Source organism: Bactrocera oleae, chromosome 2 (assembly GCF_042242935.1).
Source record: "Bactrocera oleae isolate idBacOlea1 chromosome 2, idBacOlea1, whole genome shotgun sequence".
NCBI lineage: Eukaryota > Metazoa > Arthropoda > Insecta > Diptera > Tephritidae > Bactrocera > Bactrocera oleae.
Window position 1 is genome coordinate 55,629,503 of NC_091536.1, and position 22,869 is coordinate 55,652,371.

At 35.2% G+C, this 22,869-nt stretch overlaps 1 protein-coding gene across 3 annotated transcripts in view; it reads left to right on the forward strand.

Moving 5' to 3' along the window:
• Positions 1 to 22,869, forward strand: part of RYa-R (RYamide receptor) — a 404,709-nt gene that overhangs the window by 46,632 nt on the left and 335,208 nt on the right. The window lies entirely within an intron of this gene.

A 22,869-nucleotide genomic window follows, 5' to 3' on the forward strand; every position in this document is an offset into this window, starting at 1 on the left:
CACAATAGGTTTAGTGTATATATCTATCTATCAACTATTCAAGCTATATCACTAAAATTTACACAGAACATATCATTTCGACACCTCTTGGAAAAGCATGAAAATGTGTGAAATCTGATGATAACCACGCTTACTTCCCATATAACTGTTTTGTTAAAAACTACAAAACTGCGATAAATCAATACAGAAATGCCTCAGATACATTAAATCTTACATCTGAAATGGCAGAAGAGAGTTTTATAGGAGCAGGTGTCAAAATTGGACAATGACCGTGGTACCGTCCTTATTTAGGTGAAATCAAATATCTCCGGATCTACTTCACTAATTTTAACCAAATGTGGTATATTGGACTATTTTGGTATTATTATGTCACAGTGCGGGAGGTGAAACCCCACAGCAATGACGCCTACTTCTCATATAACACAATTTTAAGTTCCATCAGATTTTTTCACTTGATTAAACATTGAACGAATAGTTCTTTTAAGATATGCCATCTTCGGTCTAATTATTGGCAAAATCAGACCATACCTATTCAAGATACCGGATATATAGACCTCCGCGCCTATGGCTGACTTTTTGCGGAAAATATCGAGCAATCTTTGAGATATATAGTTTAAATTCGGGTAAAATGTTTTTTTGATAATAAAGTGTCCCTTGTGTCAAAAATGTGTTGAATCCTATACCTAATATAAAAATTTTCGAACTTTCAGTTGACTTTATACTATAAATTATGTGTCGGGAGTCAGTTAATGGAAATTGTGAGAGCGTATTTTTGTAATAACTGTGTATCTTTGTGCAAAAACTTGCCTTAGCCTCTATATAACTGATATTCAAGATATTGAAACATCCGGTTGACTTTACTTCATACTCGTATATATGTTTATATATATTTAAATAAATATTTATAAAATTGCTTAAAAATAAGTTCTCAAGCTCTTCCATTTCTATGCCCCCAATTATTTTGGTATAATTTACGCTGTCGGGAAGTAAAATATAGTAATAAAACTAAATGAGGCTATGACTTTCAAAATAAGTTACTATGATACCAAATTTGATTGCAATCCATTCACCATTTCGTCGAACTCTAAATTGAAAGCATTACAATAGAAATCGAAACTGTTACAAAATATTACAACTATGTAATTTCAGCAATAACAATAAGAGTGAATACAGAAACCTATACTTACCGTTGTAGTAAATTGGCTTTATTTAGTTAATTCAAGTGTTTACAGAATATATAAAAAAATTTTAACGTACTATGCATACATCTGAAAATTTGTAAAGTCCTTCAATTCTTCTGGTTATTATGTCTACGTGCACACAATAGAGTTCACAAAGTCCACTCATTGAGCATTCAGTGTCAACACCAAAAATGTGTGTTGATGGACATGTTCGTGATATGTGTAATAACTGTTGTTTTGCAATTGGGAATTCATTTGCACTTCATACGCGACGTATGAAAAAGTTGGTGAATGGGTGTAAGAGATGTATTATGGCGATGACCCAGTCAATAAACAAAGCATTTTACTAAGTTTCGTTTAAAGTCTTGCTACACTGGACTTCGTTGTGGCTTTGAGTGGTACAACGTTTTGTGTTCTTATATATGTCGAAAATTGTGATGAATAATATTCTATGAGGCTTAAAAGTTGGTGTATCTAAATTAAAATGCATTCTCCTGAAAAGTTACGTAATTTACGGTCATAAAGCTGTTGTTTAGTTTATGTTAGGCCAATTAGTTTTAATTGTACCGATTTGTATGAGGTTGTGTTGTAATGAATATTACAGCGTCTACTGATAGGAATGACCTTATTATGACAGCTCGTGGCTAAGATGTTCGTTCGGGGAATTGTGTCAAATTTGGTCAGTGTGTTCAGTGAGGTTTGCCATTTCATCATGTCAAGTTTCACTGTGGAACAACGCTTGGAAATTGGCTCTTCGCACAAAACACGGTATTTTCAGATGAATCCCATTTCTGGCTTAATGGGTTCGTCAACAAACGAAATTGTCGCTATTGGAGTGATGCAAATTCTAGTGTGGTTAAGGAAACACAGTAACATCTAAATAAAATTGACCGTTTGTGGCGAATTTTGGTATGGGGTCATCGAAAATTGGCGTAAACGAGTAGAGATATTCAGACGGAACCATGGTGAACATTTGAAAAAAAAAGAAGCAGAACCTAGTTGGAATAAATTTGAATGCTTAATTAATTTTTAACATAATGTCGTTCTCGTTGGTGAACCCTGTATATCATTTGCAGATAAACAAAATTGTGTTGGTTACATTATAATTTAATAAAAAGATGAAATCCTAATTCTATACTTTACTATGACTGTGTTATTTACAACCTACAAAGGTTATGTTTTAGATGAAAAATAGGGACTAGGAAATACTTGTTTAGTTCTTATTTTGTGTAATTCGATATTTAAAGACTTCTTAAACCCGAAAAAAAGCTAATTTATTAGTCTTATAATAAATTCTGTTACAAAGTTTGCAATGCATTTAGCGTGGACCAATTCGCTGAAAAAATTGCCGTTATTGATATACTCTTGCATCATATTGCTGCAGAGCATAATAGTTTTGTCCACCTAACGGATGTTTGTCCTTCTGTCTATCTGTGGAAGCGGTAACTTGAGTAAAAATTAAGATATCTTGATGAAACTTGGTACACACGCTCCTTGGTAAAAAAATAAGGACAATTTTTCAATCCGACAACTGCCACGCCCACAAAACGCCGTTAATCGAAAACTTTTAAATTGTTATAATTAAGCTGCAAATTAAAATACAGAACTCATGTTTGCTGCAACGAATAGCAGTAAGGAGGGGCACCTGCGGTTTGAATATACTTAAAATGTGGGCGTGGCCATCCCCTAAGAGCCACCTTATGACCAAAAATTGTTCAAAGAGATCCTATCGAATATGTGGACCCCAGTACTCATAGTTGACTTTTTACCGAAAATATGGGTCCTCGACCCCATATAACTAACACTAATAACAGAGTTTTCGAACATTCGAACAAAAATAGATAAAATCGTGTCAATACGACTCTCAACCCTCATATACTACAAAAATATAATGCTTTCGTGTTTCTAACAAGTTTTGTAGCGCATATGTTCTCAAGTATACCTGAGCAATGTCCAAAGTAATACAGCCCGTCCCTTTCTCTGCCCCAATATACCCCATGTACTAAATTCCGCCTTTCCACCTGACTTTAAACCGTTCAGGTTGGTCAAAGTGTAATATTTTATTGAAAATAAAAGGACAAATTTGCTTTAAAATGATGTGGTTTAGCGCTTAATTAGAATGAAATCCTCTCATATTCCTAATATAATGAACTACGATCCTCTGGCGTTTTCTACTATAGATCAACTCAATATACTTATAATAAACTTAGCCTCTTTGGTCGAGTTGATATCACATACATAAATATATCTTATTTAAATATGTTTTTAATATAATTTAAGCTAACATAACTAAAATATAGCAATATAGTGAAGTCTAAGTGTTTGCTCTTATAACAATGGGGTGGAGAGCTAAAGAAAGTCGTGTTACGGTGATTTCCTTACATAATATTACACGCGCAAGTGGTGAGCTTCTCAAAAACCTTAATGTGTCGAAAGTGTTTGTTTACCGCACTATTGCTCGTTTTACTCAAACGTCCATAGTTGATGACGGAAAGAGGTCGTCCTCGTGTGGTTCAAACCAATTCAGCCATAAAAACTGGTTGCGTACGCATTCACAGAAATCCCTTTATAAACCATAAAATGATGTCAAGGGAAATTGATTTGTCGACTAGATCAATGTGAACGCTAATGCTCATTCGAGTTGATCTCTACATAAAAGCCGATCATTTCACTTTTCATTTGACGAGATATCTTTAAAAAGTTTTGCACAAGGTGCAATTTTCGAAGAAACTAAAAGGTTAATTCGTGTGTATACAACTGACATCGCTAAATCGAAGGCGAATGGCGAAGGGAAAGGGGAGGGAAGTGATTTAATTTTTACAAGTTAGACAGAGCTTATCTCGATTTTCGGCAAAAAATACCTATAACATTGAGAATTTTTTACAATACTAAAATTTTTCTCCTCAGTATTAAAAAAAAAAGTACAGTGCGTTTGGGACATAAACATTTTTTTATTTTATCTTTCGTTTCCAATGGGTCTGATGTTTTTTGCTTTAAAAAATTATCTACCACAGGCTGGCTAGGTCATGGTGATGGCTGTCACACTTCCCCCAAACCTTACTTTATTAATAGATAGTGAAAATTATAGTACATTCTGTTTACTGTGTAAAGTATGATTTGAATTATTCGGCGGAAATATTAGTTGTTTGATCCATTAAAGTCGATTAAAGACCAGAAGTTAAGTGCAAACCGCTTGTAAGTGCTTAATTTTGGAATTCCCTTGAAGCGACGTTTCCTGACTTTGCAGCATAAAAATACTATCAAAGCAAACACGCTGGGAGCTTCTGTTGGCAAATACAATATGAAAAAAACTTCAATTTTTTTTTTGCCAGCATTGACAATGGCTTTTGCTTGAAAGGTTTACAAAAATTAAACAAAAAATGAAATACTGTTGCATTTTCTCACTTTTTTTTTGGAGGCACTGAATGGTGATCCTGGCATCATGATTATGTTTTCATATTTGCAAGGAAATCCCTGTAACGTTTAATTTATAGACAGACATGTGCGGACACATGTATGTAGGCATGTTATTGGCGTATTTTTAATAACGGCTACATGTGAAAAAAATTTGTAGGCACTTTTTGGTAAAAAATAAATATTTTCGAACGGAAATGTTACAAAAAAAATTGTACCTACAGCAGCAGCGTTGAACCCCGGCGGGCAGGGGATAGAATATGCCCGCGGCAAGGCATGCCTGTCGTAAAAGGCGACTAAAAGCCTATGCACTATGACTGTTATTATATACCTTGCTCAGTAATATCAGCATAGTATGTTGAGGAATAGTGCTATAATACTCAGCTTGAACTGATATTATAAACACTTTAAATGAAAAAGCGAATAAAAAGACATTTGAAGTTCAAGCGACAAATGTCACCAGTCATTTGAGTAATGGGTAGCTCAACTGGCAGTAGTTTAGGCTACGCAGTCTGACCGGAGACTTTCCGGTACCACGGGGAGCAAAAAGCCCTTGGACTTCTGTTCAATCTGCTCATCGGGTTCGGCCCTTTGGGGAGTATCGTGGTGGCTGTGGTTTAAACCTAAATGCTGGAAGAACTGAATTTTCAGTTCGAAAAAAGAAGTTGCACAAGCAACTGGGTGCCGTACCCGAAAACGGAAGAGGTTTTAGGTCGGCCTCGAATCACACCAAGATGGTAGTGTGGACCCAGACACACTGCCACTGGTATCCAAATAAATACTTGCAAATAGCTTGTATTGTTTGGGGCGCTTATCAACGCATTGTATTGATACGTTGTGTTTTGGAACACCGTGAGGTAAGGCCGTCGCCGGCAGGTACTCACGTAAATCTACAACGAAAGCAGCAGCGTTGAATAATTGTTGAACAAACAGGCATAGGGTATGTTCGGGCATGAGCATCAAAGTCGAGTTAGCAACAACTGTAACAAAAATAAAATATTTGAAATATTACTAAGGTTTTAAATACATACTTGTATATTTACAATCAGCTGATATGATAAAAGCTTGCCAAATAATTATTTTAAAATTTTTATTTAAATTTAACTTAAGCTTTTTTGTTGACATACCTTACATATTATATTATTTGTGGAAAAAACCATCTTATTTCATGTGTAAAAAATGGCTGAATTGTAATTCAAGCAACTTTTTCGACTTGTTTACGATTACACAAATGTTTGTGTATATGCGCACATGTGAAATTTGCTCTCGTATAGCTCCATTCATTTGCTGGCGATAACCGAAATTTATGCAATGATTTTCGACAATTTGTTTGACAAATATTTTCTACAACTATGTATATGTTTTCGATAGGTTTAAATTTGAAGGCCACAGGTATTAATTGCTACTGTGTAAAACACCAAAAATCACCGCCATCATACACTTTCATATCAAATATTTGCTTCAGTAAATATTGAAGGTTCCTGTTGTGAGTTTGATGTACAGTGTCGGACAAAATTAAAGCACGAAGTTCACCTTGTACACATCTAGTTAAAAGCAAAGAAAGAATTACCAAACTTTAAATTTTTTTATGAATACAATAGGATTATATGTTTAAAACAAAATTTTATCAAGCTGAACCTTTTTTTATTACCAAAAAGATTTTGACACACAAAATTTTCGAATTATATGTACATATATTTGCTGAGACAAAACTAAAACACTAAACTATATTTACTTATTTATTGATATTGATTTCAAAAAGTTGTGTTAAAATTTCAACTGTAATTAGAACCCGTTAATACAATTAGATTAGTTATGTGTGATCAACCGATGGTGTTGCTTCGTAATAAAAAAAAATATTTGTGAAATGGCGCATAATAAGTATTCAGCACTATTCAGGGGGGAAAATTATTAGCGATTTTGAAAACGGTAAATCACAATTAATCACAGCATTGTCTCAAGAATTATAAGTCATTTTCGTTCTTCGGGATCAATTCAGAGCGAATTGGGGTGAATATTTCGTGCAGGTCCATCCAGCGACGATCTGTAAAAAATAACTTCATAACATGCAAGAGTGCCAAAAAGCCATACATTTCGCACAAAAATCGAATAGCGGCTTGAATTTGCAAAAGCAAGTACAATATTAAAGGAACTGATGGATCAAAGCTGGTACGAAGACCAAAAGGTCAAAGTTTGAATCTGCGTTATTTACAAGTATACTATGAAGCATGGAGGAGGTAACGTAATGGTCTGGGGATATTCCTCAGGTCATGGAGTAGGTCCGATCTATCAAATTAATTGCATAATGGATCGTTTTATGTACAAAAAACATCCTTCAAAATGTTATGCTTCCTCATGCTGAAGATGAAATGCCGTTAAAATGGAACTACCAATACGATAACGATCCGAAGCACACGGCCAAATGTGTAAAGGATTGGTTTATTTCCTCACCTGATCTCAATCCCATAGAGAATCTATGGGGAATTGTGGATCGGAAAACTCAGCGGGTAAATTGTAGAAACAAGGACCCGATGCAAGTCGAACGAGCATGGAAAATATTTCTTGTTGATGTTTTAAAAAATTTAATTAAATCTGTGGCACGAAGATATGAAGACGTGATAAGAAACAATGGATATGCCACCAAATATTACCAACAACTACTTTTATATGTAATGGGCTTTAGTTTTGTCGGACCTATTTTATGTATATTGTTAATCTTAAAGTCATCTTTAAGTGTAAAATGAATTAATATGTAACGTTTTTATTAACACATCAATAGGAATGTATGTTTTTGTGAAAATGGTAATATGGTAAACTTCGTGCTTTAGCTTTGTCCGACACTATATATATTTATGTTAATTTAATATTTTTTGAATATTCTCGCAACATGTTGCAAATAAGTAATCCAGTTTGAAGTTCCCTATTTTTTAAAGAAGAAAACACAGAAAATTCAAATTAAATAGGTAATTTTTATTATCGTTCGAAAGACCATTCTTTGACATATATTTTTTTAAGATTACCTTTTTAAAATGTTGGTCGCGGTTACGTTTTAGTGGTTCATCCGTTGAGTAGAATTTTCGATGACTCGTTCGAGCATTTTGACTGGTAACTGGTGAATGACAAGCGTGATGTTTTGCTCCAAGGCGTGAATCGTAGCGAGATTGTCCGCATAGACTTACGAATTTACATATCCCCACAGGAAAAAGTCTAACGGTGTGATATTGCGCGATCTTGGTGGCCAATCGACCGGCCCAAAACTCGAAATTATTTGCTCACCGAAGTGCTCTCTCAATAAGTCCATTAATTGATGCGATGTGTGGGAGTGGTGCCGTTCTTGTTGAAACCAAATGTCACCGAAATCCCGAGCTTCAATTTCAGACATCAAATAGTCGGTAATCATGGCGCGATAACGGTTGCCATTGATGGTTACGTTCTCACCGCTATCATTTTTGAAGAAATATGGACCAATTCCACCGGCCCACAAACCACACCAAACCGTTGTTTTTTCTGAATGAAATGGCAGCTCTTAAATCTATACAGGTTGCTATTCGTCCCAAATGAGGAAATTTTGTTTCTTTACATATCCAGAAATGGGCCTCATCGCTGAACAAAATTTGGCTCGAAAACGTCGGATCTTCTTGGAACTTTTCAAGTGGCCATAGAGCAAAGCGATGTCGCTTGGGAAGGTCAAGCGGACGAAATATATTCTTTACGGAACGTGAATAAATGTGAACGATTTGTAAACTTTGTTCAGATGTAAGTCTTTGTATGATAAAATTCTAAAAAATATTGAACAAAAACAAGTAAGGAAGGACTAAGTTCGGATGTAACCAAACATTTTATACTCTCGCAAAGTCAAATGGTATACTCGTTTGAGATTTCTTTGTGGATTGACTGATATTTTCGGTAGAAGGTCAGCTATAGGCACTGGGGTCCATTTAGATTTGGTTCGATTTAGACAATTTTTGGTCACAAGGTGGCATACTTTAAACGTATTATTCACGCAAAGTTTTACCCCGATATAATCATTGTTGCTTGATATGCATAGTGGAAAGTGAAAGAATCAGATGGAATTGAAAATGGTGTTATATGGGAAATAGGCGTGGTTGTAGTCCGATTTCGCCCATTTTCGCACTATGACATAGAAATATAAAAAGAACGTTATACACCGATTTGAAATCGGTTAAGCAGATCTCAAGATATGGGTTTTCACCTAAAAGTGGGCGATGCCACGCCCACTGTCTAATTTTGAAAGCGCTTCCTATAAAGTTATCTCATACCATCCCAGAGATAAAATTTATGTCTCTGGCGTGTTTCGTGGTTGATTTATCGCGCTTTTAGTAACTTTTTAACAGTACCGTTATATGGGGAGTGGGCGGAGTTGCCACCCGATTTCAACTATTTTCACACTGTGGGTAGAGGGTCTAAAACCATTTTCTTCCAGTGAATTTTATTATTATAGCTTTAGCGGTTTAGAAGATATGCACATTAAACCTATTAGGGGCGGGACCACGCCCACTTATAAAAAAATTTAACTGCAGATGCTCCTCCCTAATGTGATCCTGTGTACCAAATAACAGTCTTGCATCTTATTGCGGAGCTTAGTTATGGCAATTTATTTGTTTTTGATTTATGGCGTTTTGTGGGCGTGGCAGTGGTCCGATTACACCCATCTGCAATACCAACCGTATCACAGTACCAAGAAACATGTCTACTAAGTTTCATAAAGTATCTCCATTTTTACTCAAGTTAGAGCTTGCAAGGACGGACGGACGGACGGACAGACAGTCACCCGGATTTCAACTCGTCTCTTCATCCTGATCATTTATATATACATAACCCTATATCTAACTCGATTAGTTTTAGGTGATACAAACAACCGTTAGGTGAACAAAACTATTATACTCTGTAGCAACAGGTTGCGAGAGTATAATAATTTGAAATTGAACTATTGAAAAAAGTATCCCTACTTGGATCACCCGTTTTAATGGCTTTGGTTATCTAATGGATGACCATTATTATATTATACTCGTATACATCAAAACAATCAGTACGATGAGAGGGATTGCTGTTGCTTTGTTTAATTACAATTACCATATTTTTTAAGAGAGCTGTAAATAATTTTTTCATTGGATCTCAACAAATTGCAACGGTACCGAAGGTAAACGTTGTTTAATTTTATCAGTTTTTGACGATTACATTAAAAAAGAATTTAAAGGGTTGAGCGAAATTCAATTGAATTGTGTGGACAGTTTAAAAAAGGCGAAGTTAGTTTATTCCAGTGTTAAAAATTACTCGTTGGTTAATAAAGATCATACATTTTTGAGCAGAGTAGAAATAAATAACTATTAACATATAATAAGTAATAACCGGCAGCCGGAGTGTGTGGGTTTGCACTAAGCATAACTATTATTAGTAGGGTGTGGCTCGAAAAGGTCCTGCAATATTTAGGCCTCTATATGTTTCAAATAAGCATATTAGTGGCAATACAGTCAGATTCCATCAGACTTAGTAGAAAATTCTAAATTATGGACAACGGACTGTCGCTTTTGCAATATGAAAACAGAAACACTTGCACACCTGCCTTTATTTTGCGTAGCACTCCCTAGGAAAAAACATTGAAATCCTCGGAACTTTAAATTCGAGGGAGTAAATATTATAATATTAAAGTGCTGGTGCAAAATAAGGCCCTGTAAAAACATTATATCACTCTTTGTTAAAAGAACTGTATGTAGCTGCCATACAAGTTCACCGATTAAAATCGCGATAAAGATTTTTGTATACCTATTTATGCTATAAGAAATGCACCTGTAAAGGGTATTATAGCTTAGGTGAAGCTTCTTGTTTTATCTTATATAGTAGCAATCTTCGAATAACAGAAACTGATTCACATATTGAATAAAGAGCATTAATTTATTGATTAAATATGCACGCCACCACTATGCAGAACCTGTACTGAACTTTTGAGCATACATGTATATAATTCTTGAAAATGTTCCCATAAAATTCAATAGTATTTCGAAGTTATTTTAAAACTTGTATGCCTCTCCATTTTGTTAAACAACAAAGAGAGAAGAATAGCGACCAATTATATATATCATATATACATAAGAATATTTGCTAAATACAAGATGCGTTCCAAAAGTAAACAGTAAAAAAGTAACAAAGTAAACTAGTGGCGCCATCTATATGTCGACTAGTGCGTTAGAATTTGCTATCCTTTATCGACTTCCAGTAAAAATTTCATGAAATTTCATCTATTGGAAGTGAAGTTATTGCGTTTTAAGTGTCAGTATGTTTTTGTCATCGGTGCGAAAATGAGCTTCGAACAAAGAGCCAACATTAAATTTTGTTTTAAAATTGGTAAAACTTTTACCGAAACGTTTCAATTCATGAAACAAGTTTATGGCGATGATTGCCTATCCCGTAGCAGAGTGCACGAGTGGTTTCAACGTTTTCAAAGTGGTCGTGAGGACATAAATGACGATGAACATGTGGGCCAACCAAAATCCGTGATCACCGAAAATTCCATCGAAACTGTGCGTGAATTGAAATTCATGGAAATAGAATTGAACATCTCCAAAACATCGATTTATCGCATTTTGACCGAACATTTGGGCTTACAAAAGGTGTGTGCACGGTTTGTTCCGACGACCGGTTTGACTGACGACCAAAAATTGCTCAGAATCCAACATTCGAAGGACATCATTAAAGAGGCAAAAAAAGACCCGAACTTCCTTTAAAAGATTGTGACTGGTGACGAAACGTGGTGTTTTCAATATGATCCCGAAACGAAACGCCAGAGTGCTGAATGGAAGGCGCCGGACGAGCCGAAACCCAAAAAATCCTCGCCTGGAGAAGTCAAAAGTGAAGACAATGCTGATTTGTTTATATGATTCCAAGGGCATTGTCCACAAACAATTTGTTCCACCCGGCCAAAACGTTAATGCGGTATTCTACCTTGGAGTTTTGAAGCGTTTGGTGCGCCGTATTCGACGTGTCCGGCCCGAATATCGCGAAGATGGAAGTTGGCGTTTGTTGCACGATAATGCGCCGTCTCATCGATCGACGCTTGTGGCCGATTATTTGACCAAAACTCACATTTTAACAATCAACCACTCCCCGTATTCAACGGGCATGGCACCGTGCGACTTCTACCTTTTCGGAAAAATGCATTTGCAGATGAAAGGAAAGCGTTATGCAGACGTGGAGGCCATTCAAAAGGCTTGCACCGGCATACTGGCGGACATACCGGGCAACGAGCTAAAACACTCGTTCGACATGCTTTTGGACCGTGCAGAAAGCTGTTTTAAAGCAGAAGGAGACTATTTTGAATAAAATTAATGGATGTTGCCGATAAAACCATTTGTTCTGTTTTTTTTTAAGTCCTGCTTACTTTGGAAAGCACCTCGTAGTACAGCAGCCGCCATAATATTGTAAACGTGATCATTTTTGAACGTTTGTCTTATCAGTCAGTCTTTCGCGGGCCAATCGGCCACTTGACTCATTAATTAAAAATATTCAGCTACTTAATGCGACTTAACATAAAAAAAGTATTGGATCATATCGAAAAATTTAAAAAGGGTAGAATAACGATTTTTCCAAGCTATTTTTTTTAGGAAATTTTGCTTACCACGCTTGGTTACAAAGTTATGTCTGCAATTCTGTGAACGTCAACTCACTACTCACTGCCGATATTCGATTACCGGAAAAAAATTAATTTATGTATATATGTAAAATAATTTTTTTCGCTTTCAACCGATTATTTTAAGCACACACCACTAAAAAGTGTACAACAACTTCAGAAAAAAGTTTTCCAATCAGCTTAAAATAATAAAATTTTAATTTTTACTGATTCGGTTGGCAGTAAAGCTTATGAAAAATTGGCGTGTGTTTGTGGACTGCATAAAATACACTCATTTCTGCATTCGACAGCAAAGTTTGGATGAAGCGCAAACGTTTTACTTGCTTTTTTGAGGAAATGTGAAATTTAAGCTTTATTTTCTTGAAATAAAATCCATGAGTATAGTGCACTGTGTCAAAACCATATTACATTATACACATACTAAGAGAAAAATTTAAATTTTGTTTCACAAAAAATATTTAAAAAGTCCCAAAATGAATTCAGCAATTGTTAGTAAGTAAATGTATTTTCATTTGAAGAAATTATGAAAAAAAGCTAGATCGTAAATTACGAAAATACTTTTCCGTATAACAAATAGTATATTTTAGTTTAGAGGTTCACTGCCACGATCTAATAGTAGAAAATACTAAATATAGCATTTGTGAAATTTTTACTATTCATTGATAAAAACGGACTTTTATGAAAATTATGGTGCTGCCGACGTACAAGTAATATGCTATTTGATACAGAGATTTTATATACAAGTAGTTATATCCCGAATATGACTGAAATCTTTCCTTCAATATCATTCGCGATACGCCTCTAATTATACTTGATCAAACAAAACATATTAAGTAGGTTGCAGGTGTTTTAATAAATTCAAGTCAATCCTTGCAATAAAACACATACCTTTTTAAAAGCAAATGTGTTGTCATTAAGATACTTAATTTTGTCATTCTATTGAATTTTAATTTTGTTAACAGAAACTTTTTTCGTACATTTACGAACGTAATAAGTTAAGGAAGGGCTAAATTCGGGTGTACCAAACATTTCAAACGCTTGCAACTTGCAAGGAACAAAGGCACTGGAACAACTTCAGGTTTTGTTAAAACTTTATATCAAACTAGGGAAAGCATCGCCGTAATTTCATTCATTTAAGGAAAGACGATACACTGTTATTAGAAAAAGATGCTTTGTGAATTTCATTAAGATTTCTTACATATTGACCGGTAGATGTCGTATAAAGTGAACCGGCGGGTCGAAAATATTTATCTTAGGTATTTGTGGCTCATTTATTTAGTGAGTTATAGTACTTTTAGTCGTTTTCAACATAACCGTTATATGGAGAGTGGTGTAGTTATTATCTTTTCAACAAGTTAGGTTAATATATCTTAAGTGGTTTAGAAGAACAAGAAAAAATTTTAACTTCAGCTGCACCGTATTTACAATACCCTTCATAAGTGTTATAGTGGTTCGATCTGAAAAATATGTTTGGAGATTTTAGAAGTATTTTGAAAATTAAAACATGGCAAATATTGGTAAGATATCTCATCAAATGAAAAAGTTTATGCAAGCACTTGATTCTGATTGTCCGTTTGTATGGCAGATATTTGCTATAGCGGTACGATATCGGCAGCTTCAAGAAATGGGCAGCTTCTTGGTACGTAAGTACATGTGCTAAATTTCGGATAGATATCTAAAAAAATGAGGGATTTGCGTATACACAGACAGACGGACATGACTCAGCTTGTCACATCTATCATTTATATATGGTATATACTTTGTAAGGCCTCCAACGTATTCATCTGAGTGTGACAAAGTAAGTTAATATGCCCTCTTCAGGATTTACTTTTCTAAATTAATAATTTTTGAGGTGTGAAAGTGAAAAGGTTCTTAATTAAAAACACTTACTGTAGTAATAAATTTTTATACTCTTGCAACATGTTGCTACAGCGTATAATAGTTTTGTTCACCTAACGGTTGTCTATATCACCTACAAACAGGGTTAGAGTTAGATATAGGATTATATATATATAAATGATCAGGATGACGAAACTTGTTGAAATCCGGGTGAGTTTCTGTCCGTCTATTCGTCCGTCTGGCCGTGCAACCTGTAACTTGAGTAATAATTAAGATGTCGTAATGATACTTTGTAGACGTTTTTCTTGTTAAGAAGGTAAATACGAGTTTGTAGATGGGCGTAAACGAGCTACTGCCATGCCCAAAAAACGCCATTAGTCGAAAAGATATAGAGTGCCACAACTAAGCACTTAAATAATATATAAAACGGTAAGTTGTTACGGGGAATTGCAATAGCAGGGGTCAAATATTTTTTTTATATGTGGACGTGGCCCCGCCCTCTAATAAGTGTAATATACATATCTCCGAAACCATTCAAGCTGTATTTCCCAAATTCGCTTAGGACAAATCCGTTAATAACCTCTACCGTTAGTGTGAAAATGGATGAAATCGTATTATAAGCCCGCACTCTCCCTTTTCACAAAATTCGGTACGTAATCTTACCTTGACATTTCTACACTACAATGTAAAAATAGGCGAAATCAAACATAAACCCCGCCTACTTTCCTTATAACAAAATTTAAATTTCCATCCGATTCTTTCACTTTCAAGTATACATATCCAGCACTAGTCAATGTATCCGGATAAAACTCTGCACAAATAGTGTCCTCAAGGTATTTCATCTTACGCACAAAACTTATCAAAATTAGACCATAACTTTCGAAGAACCCACACGCCAAATATGTGGACCCCAATGCGTATGGCTGACTTTTTGCCGAAAATATTGGTCGAGCTGTTAGATATATTATTGTTGTTTAGTTAGTAATAAAACTAAGGGAGGCTATGACCTTTAAAGTAAATTGATCCATTTATGATTTCGTCGAACAATGAAATTGAACACTTTCGCTACAGTTTCTAATATTACCAATACCTGCAAGGGTATAACATGTTCGGCTACACCCGAACTAGGCTCTTCCTTACTTGTTTCATTGACAGTAAACGCTAAAGTAATAAGCTGGTTAAAGCATTTCTATTAGCCGCCGTTACAATTAATAAACATGCCATATATATTTTATAATGGCTTTTGAAAGATCACGACCGTTTTTTGATGGCTCGAATGTCTTATAAGGAACTAACATTTCAAGATAGCCAAGTTCATAAGTACACATATGCCTGTAAGTACGCATGGTAACATATCAAAATACATTTATTCTTGTGTGTTTGTAAATGCTTACCTGCTGGAAAGACAATAAAAAAGTCTTTAGTTGGTGATTAGCAATGTCTGCGCTGGCTGTTAAATCACTCAATTATGTGTAAATATATTATATATATATATGTAATCATCCCCTCTTTTTAAGGCTTTTAGGCTCTTTAGCAAGCTGCCACGTCAAATATACTTCATCGCTACTGTTTTTCGCCTTTTTTCACGAGAATGTGTGTGTATGTGTATTGCTGAAAGTTGCACAATTGCGCCGAGCGTCAAGCATAATTTTTACCTCTTTTTTCTGCAGTAGACACTCTCTTTATTCACACATAATCGCTTTAGCGTCAGTTGGCTGTGAATAATTTTTAATTGGATGTAATGTAATTTCTGTGCTTTTCATACTTTACTCTTAACGGCTTTGGATAGAAGTTAAATTGTTGTTCAAAACGCCTTTGCATTTCATGGAGCTTTTTCTGGCTGCATACAGTGCTTTTATATTCCTTTTCACTTTTATTCTTTGAGCGCAATCAGCCTCTTGACTTTTGCTAATCGCGCTCTTCCACTATTTAATTTTGTATTAGCTGAGAATTGAATGTGTGAGTGCATAATGGCTTATGGCAATTTACCGAGTAAACCAGATTTGAATTGTATTTTATCAATTATAGAAAAGACTTCATTTTATTTGCTTTAATTAAATAAATATAGTACGTACAGTATACATATTCAAATTAATAAAATATTGCAATCGTATATATATGTACTTACTCGTGTGTGTGTTTATTAGCAACGCCGTAAATAATTTACAAAGCCTGATATGTTTATTAATTGCACAAAAGTCAATTTCTACAGACCAATGGTTTTAGTAGCAATTTATAATTAATTGCAGTTCTTAAATCACATAAATCCAAATGTTTGCCTATCAAATTTTCCACCAAAAGAAATTACTTGAGCAGTTAGTCGTTCTGTTCATCACTTCATTTGTAATAAAATATAAATATATAAAGTAAGTTAAGTTGACTTTAGCTATTTTATGTATTTTGGTTTCTAGTGGAAACTTTGCAACTGTTTAGTCTAAGGTATTGGTCCAGATAAAACTGAATATCTAGTCAAACATAAATGAAATTCTCTGATTAATTAATGCCAATTTATACCCTTTTTACATATTTTAAAACGTGTATGTAAATAACTGCATCATTCGCATTTACCATAATTAATATACTCTGTTCGGGGTATAAAAACATGGCTTCTACGCAAAGATAGTTAGCAGCAATTTGGAATATATTATTAAATAATGTACATATATGTAAATTGTCATCAATCATCAAGTTCTACTCCTCTTTCAAGAGACAGAGTGAGATGTGAAACAGATTTTAAAAACAGTAACAATTTTTCTGATATGGCAAGAGTTAGGAAAAATATATGTATAATCACAGTCCAATATATGAATTGTAGCTCACGTGAAACAGAAAACACCATGTTATCCAAATGACCAAAAATCATTGAAGTACGTCAATTTTCCTTCTGAGGGAAGGAAAATAGGTAAAACAAAACTCAAAATGAGTGAAGAGATCATTCTTAACTATATAAACTATTCTCAAATAATACCCAATAAAATTTAACATACACCATTTGCATTATGTTGGTATCGGTGAAGAAATGTATCGAGGTATCTAACTTACGGAACATACTACCAAATCTTGCGCATGCTACCTCGATATCTTCACTAAGACTCCAGTTATAAGGTGACTAGTGTAAGGGCACAATGGGTTGAACTCAAAACCAGAACCAGCAAAAACATTTACTTATGTTGCACCAAAGCTTTAATACCCTTCACAAATAAAAACGATTCCCTACAACTTGATTTCGATCGTTCAGTTTGATGATAAAATGAAAAAAGTGTTCCATGCAAGCACTTGGTTCCGATCATTCAGTTTGTATGACAGGTATATGCTATAGTGTTTGATGTGATTAGTTCGCGAATATAGAAACTGATGGACACAGCTAAATTGATTCAGCTCATCACGGTGATCACTTAGATATACATTTTATAGGGTCTCCGACGTTTCCTTCTGGATGTTGCAAACATCGTGGCAAACAAAATATATCTTGGTCAGAGTGAAAAACGAATGTTTCGGCTGCACCGAATAAAATCACTAAACCTAACGATTGATTCAACTAAATTTGACCATGTAAGGTTGTTATATAAAATCTGAATTCATTGGTAACTTGACTTTTAACCATGCTAACAACCTTTTATCCCACTCCAGGAACAGCAGGGACGGACGAGAAACGTACAAGTGCCTCATCAACAACAATAATGTTGTAGCTACCTTGAGATAGCCAAGCATCACGAATCATAACATTCATGTCCGCCACATAGCTTTGAGTCCAGCCGTGAATCAAAATACGAGTTGGATGAGTGGAATCGAAGTTCGAATCATTTGATTCGACTGGGTGTACAAGCAGTAGGTGACTGGAGAAAGGTCCAAACCTCCAAGAATTTCTTCCTTCTTCTCTTTTTCTGTCAAAATATTTGTGAAGAAAAGGATGGAATTAAAAGTGGCATTGCTTTGTTTCTGATTTCTATTCTATTTGGAGGGCCAATAAATATATCATCCGGCATATTTTATCTTACTTTTTTGACAACGTTGTTCATGAAGTCATAGCGCTTTTTGTAAATTACACAACACAAACGGTACATAGGAATTGGGTGAGATTATTGCCCGATTTTCTCATATTTAATATTTCGGTATAAGAAGTGGACTTTGTTGAGATAAAGTTTGGTCTGCATTTCAGTTTTATAGGAATATGGCCACTTACATTTCCATATTCTCTGGAGACGTTACAAACAACTATAAGTAAAGAAAACTTTTATACTTTTCTGCAACATGCCGTGTGGGAATAAACATATAACAAACACTAGATGTACTCAATATAATTCTATTATGATAAATATCTAATAAGTGTTAAACCATCAGCTAAAAATTAGTATATGATTGCGTCTACTTGCTTAATTTACTCAATATTTGAAGCAGATAAATATTCTTACATTAGCTTATCTGTCCCGTGTTGTCGCCTGTGTATAATTAATTCGAAACTTAGTATGTCACTTGTGATATATATTTGACTTTCATTATATGTATTTACTAAAGTAGTCTAAGTTATCTTCCCAGAACATGTTCCACACGAGTAGAATACTAGAAGAAAATAAAAATTGTTCACCCGACGGTCGTACGTAACTCCTAAACCAAACAGTATATATAACGGCTGATCCAAGTAGAGGTACTCTTTTCCATAGCATTTCTTTAACAGATCACACGAGAGTCGTATAAAGCTGTAATGGGATTTTTGTTTAATATTGTTTGGCATAGACCACGTCCAGCACGCAATAAAGAAAATATAGTGGCCTTAGCTGAGAGTGTACACGAAAGTGTGGATATTCGATTCGGTGCCGTTCGCAGCAACTCAAACTGACGTATGAAACGACTTGGCGCATTTTACGTCGAGATCTTAAATTGAAAGCGTACAAAATACAGCTTGTGCTAGAACTGAGTCCGCTCGACCTTCCCAAGCGACATCGCTTTGCTCTATGGGCACTTGAAAAGTTCCAAGAAGATCCGACGTTTTCTAACCAAATTTTGTTCAGCGATGAGGCCAATTTCTGGATATGTAACCAAACAAAATTTCCGCATTTGGGGAAAAAAGGAACATGAATAGATTTAAGAGCTGTCATTTGATCCAGAAAAAACCACGGTTTGGAGTGGTTTGGGAGCCGGTGGAATCATTGGTCAATATTTCTTCAAAAATTATGGTGAGAACGTAACCGTCAAAGGCGACCGTTATCGACCCATAACAACCGACTATTTGATGTCTGAAATTGAAGCTCGCGAACTCAGCGACATTTGGTTTCAACATGAACGGCGCCACTCCCACACATCGCATCAATTAATGGATTTATTGAGAGAACACTTCGGTGAGCAAAAATTTTACGTTTTGGGCCGGTCGATTGGGCCCCAAGATCATGTGATATCACACCGTTAGACTATTTCCTGTGAGGATATGTAAATTCGTAAGTCTATGCAAAACATCACGCTTGTCATTCACCAGTTACCAGTCGAAATGCTCGTCATCGAAAATTGGATTTAACGGATGAACTATCTGAGAAGTAACCCCGGCCGACATTTGAAAGAGATAATATTAAAAAATAAATGCAAAATAATGTTCTTTCGAATTAATAAATTTGAATTTTCTATGTTTTCTTCTTCAAAAAGGTAGATAACCCCAAAATGGATCACCCTATATATTGAAAACCACGCTTCTAAAAAACACCTCTTAGAGGTTCGTTTAACCTTCAAATAGGTATTTTGAATTTCGATATTTAAAACAAAACAAAGTTACCAATAGATTAACATTTCGTGTCATAACGGTAGTAATTTTTTACTATACTTTTATTTCATATAAGTTGCTATAATATATGTATAATATTAAGCTGAGGCCGAATTTTGTCCCTTCTTCCTTTTTTATCTAATTGTTTTGACTACGATATAAGTATTGTCTACTGTCTGCAATACTGAAGAAAAAATGGATTGACTTTAGTTTATATCTCCGTGACGTATAGGTTATCTCAGTGAGAGCAATATCCGAGGCACAAGTAAATAGATATATTAAATTTGTTTTTCTTAGTCAAGATTATATCGTGATATGGTCGTGATATGGTTGGGTTGACTTTATTATAAATATCTCGAACACGAAGCAAAATGGATAAATAAAACTAAACGAGTCTATACTATATGTTAATATGATACCAAATATGATTATGTTATAATACAACAACAATTTCGTCGAAATGAGTATACTAGTTTTGTTGACCTAACCGATGTTTGTAACGCCGACAACTTATTGAGATAGATAGAGAGTTATATATTGATATACTTATAATATATGTATATATATTGTATATATTAATTGATTAGGGTTGGCGATAATTTTGGGTGACTGTATGTCCGTCCGTGCAAGAGATGCCTTGCGATATCTTCATGATTGGTACAAGTGTCTCTTGGTACTGTAAAGAGGTTGCCATTTCCGGTTAGCGAATTCGGACCATTGCCATGCTTACAAAATGCCGTTGAGCGAAAAATTATGAATTACCATAACTGTAATTTTGTACTGGGGATGGAAGCATTGAAAGCATCTACAGTTTAAAACCTTTTAAAAAGCGGTTATGACCCCACCTTTAATAAGTTGAATGTACATATGCACTAATCACTATGGCTATATCATCAAAAACCTTGTTAAGAGCAAGGGCTGAATTTTAAATTCCATGTATTCCTTGACATTACAATATATAAAATTTGATCTCGGAGAGATAAAAAATTCAACATTTGCAGTTATACTATTACAAATCTTTATTATCGCCTTCAAAATTAGCTCCTTATGAGCCAATAAAGATAGATAGATTTTAGAGGATGTGCAGCTCGACCGTAGGGATATTGTACCCTCTAAATCGAATTGATATTGTTTCGTTCAATCCTAAAGCCCTTAGAAAATCCAGGATTGAGGGATCTAATATGAATTTTTTCGGCTGCACATAAATGTGTCAGCCTTCTTCTAGTCACCGCATCGCATTCCATCAATATGTGCGCCGGCTTCTCGGGATTTAGCTTACAAAAGTGACACCTTTCGTCAGAGCTTATTTCTATCCTGGGCATATGTTTGCGTAGTCTGCAAGGTCCATTAAAATACTTGTTAGTACCCTTAAGCTATTTTTGCTAAATAAGATAATATGTTTAAATCTTCTAGTATTGTTGCCGTCTATTGCTTTGAGTGTCCAATTCCTTCCCTACTACCATATACCAGTACCAATCTTTTATTTGCTTTTTCTCCTGGGCTCTGGTCAATTCGCTTTACTGATCCCTTGGTCCATATTCCTTTTCCACGTTACTCTGGCGTTAAAAATTACCCCCAGGTACTTCATTTCGAAAATGGGTTCTATTACGATATTAGTTATTCGTATATCTTTCATATTTATTTTTTGCCTTCTAGTAAATGGCACTACAGCAGTCTTTGCAGGATTGATACTTAGTCCTGCTTCAGTGCTTCATTTCGTTTACACTTCTCTGTATAATATCACACAATGTATTTTCGAATTTTTCTACTGCTATTATTACGATATCGTCTGGTATCTTATGCCTTTATTTTTCAGAAAGTCTAGAAAATCGTCTACTACCAATCTCCATAGGGGAGGTGATAGTACCCCTCATCATATGTGGTTATAATACAAGTGCGCCAATGCTTAGTTCACTTGTTATAAATCTCTGCTGGAATGGCCTTCAATGGTTTTAGATAATGACTTTTAGTCCCAATCATACTAGAATGTGACGGCGCATTGTCATGGTGAAAAATAGCCAAAATAACATTTTTATTTTCCCATACAAACTTAATTACATATAGATCTAGATTAAATAAGAGTAAGGAATCAACAACATATATCCATAATAGTCAGATTATTGCGAATTTAGATTTAAAACTTGTAAAATAACGACACTTGGTTATTATGTTGCGTGCGAATAGGAATATCTTTAAAATAGTAAACTTCGCTTTAGACGATCTGACCCCGTATATGAACTGTGAAAGTCATTGCCGGAGGTTAGACATACACTGAATATGAAGTTAACGCCAAAAACGAAAAAAATAAAATTTTCACCTTGATTTGTCATTCTGTCACCATTACTTGTGCACGAAAACATTATTATCTGATACTGCTTACAACTTCTCACCATTAAGCGCGTTCGCCATGGACAGGAAAATATGGTAATCACTTGGTGCCAGGTCCGGACTATAAGGTGGCTCAGGGGCTCAATTGAGCGCTTGGCCATAGGGGAGCAGCTCGTAGTACCACCCAAAACGCAGCAAAACCTTCCTGGCCGTCAATCAGGTCTGGGCCACCATCTGCGCCGCTTCCCCGAGCTTTGACCACGACCGTTTGCGCTTGATGTTGTCATAAGTGACCCATTTTTAGCAATTAAATAAGTGCTCACGTGACGGTCTGTTTCCACTATTTCCATGATTTTATCGCAATTTTCGACGACAGGCCTTCCGACGCGTGTTGCATCTTTGACATCGAAATTACCGGAACGGAACCTAGCAAATCACTTTTGTGCTACACGTTCGTTTACGGTATCGAGCCCATAAACTAAATTAATGTTTTCAGCCGCTTTGGCTGCTTTTTCGCTTTGATCGAAGAAAAATTGTAAAATATAGCGAATTTTCTCTTTGCTGGTGTCCATCTTTGACGAGCGCTCACAACGAACTGAGTTAATCAATCGAAAAACTGTCAACAACAAACTTTTAGCGCGAATAAACACGTTTTTAGCGCCGTATAGTATGACATGATGCGACACGTAACACTAGTACTATGGACAATAACG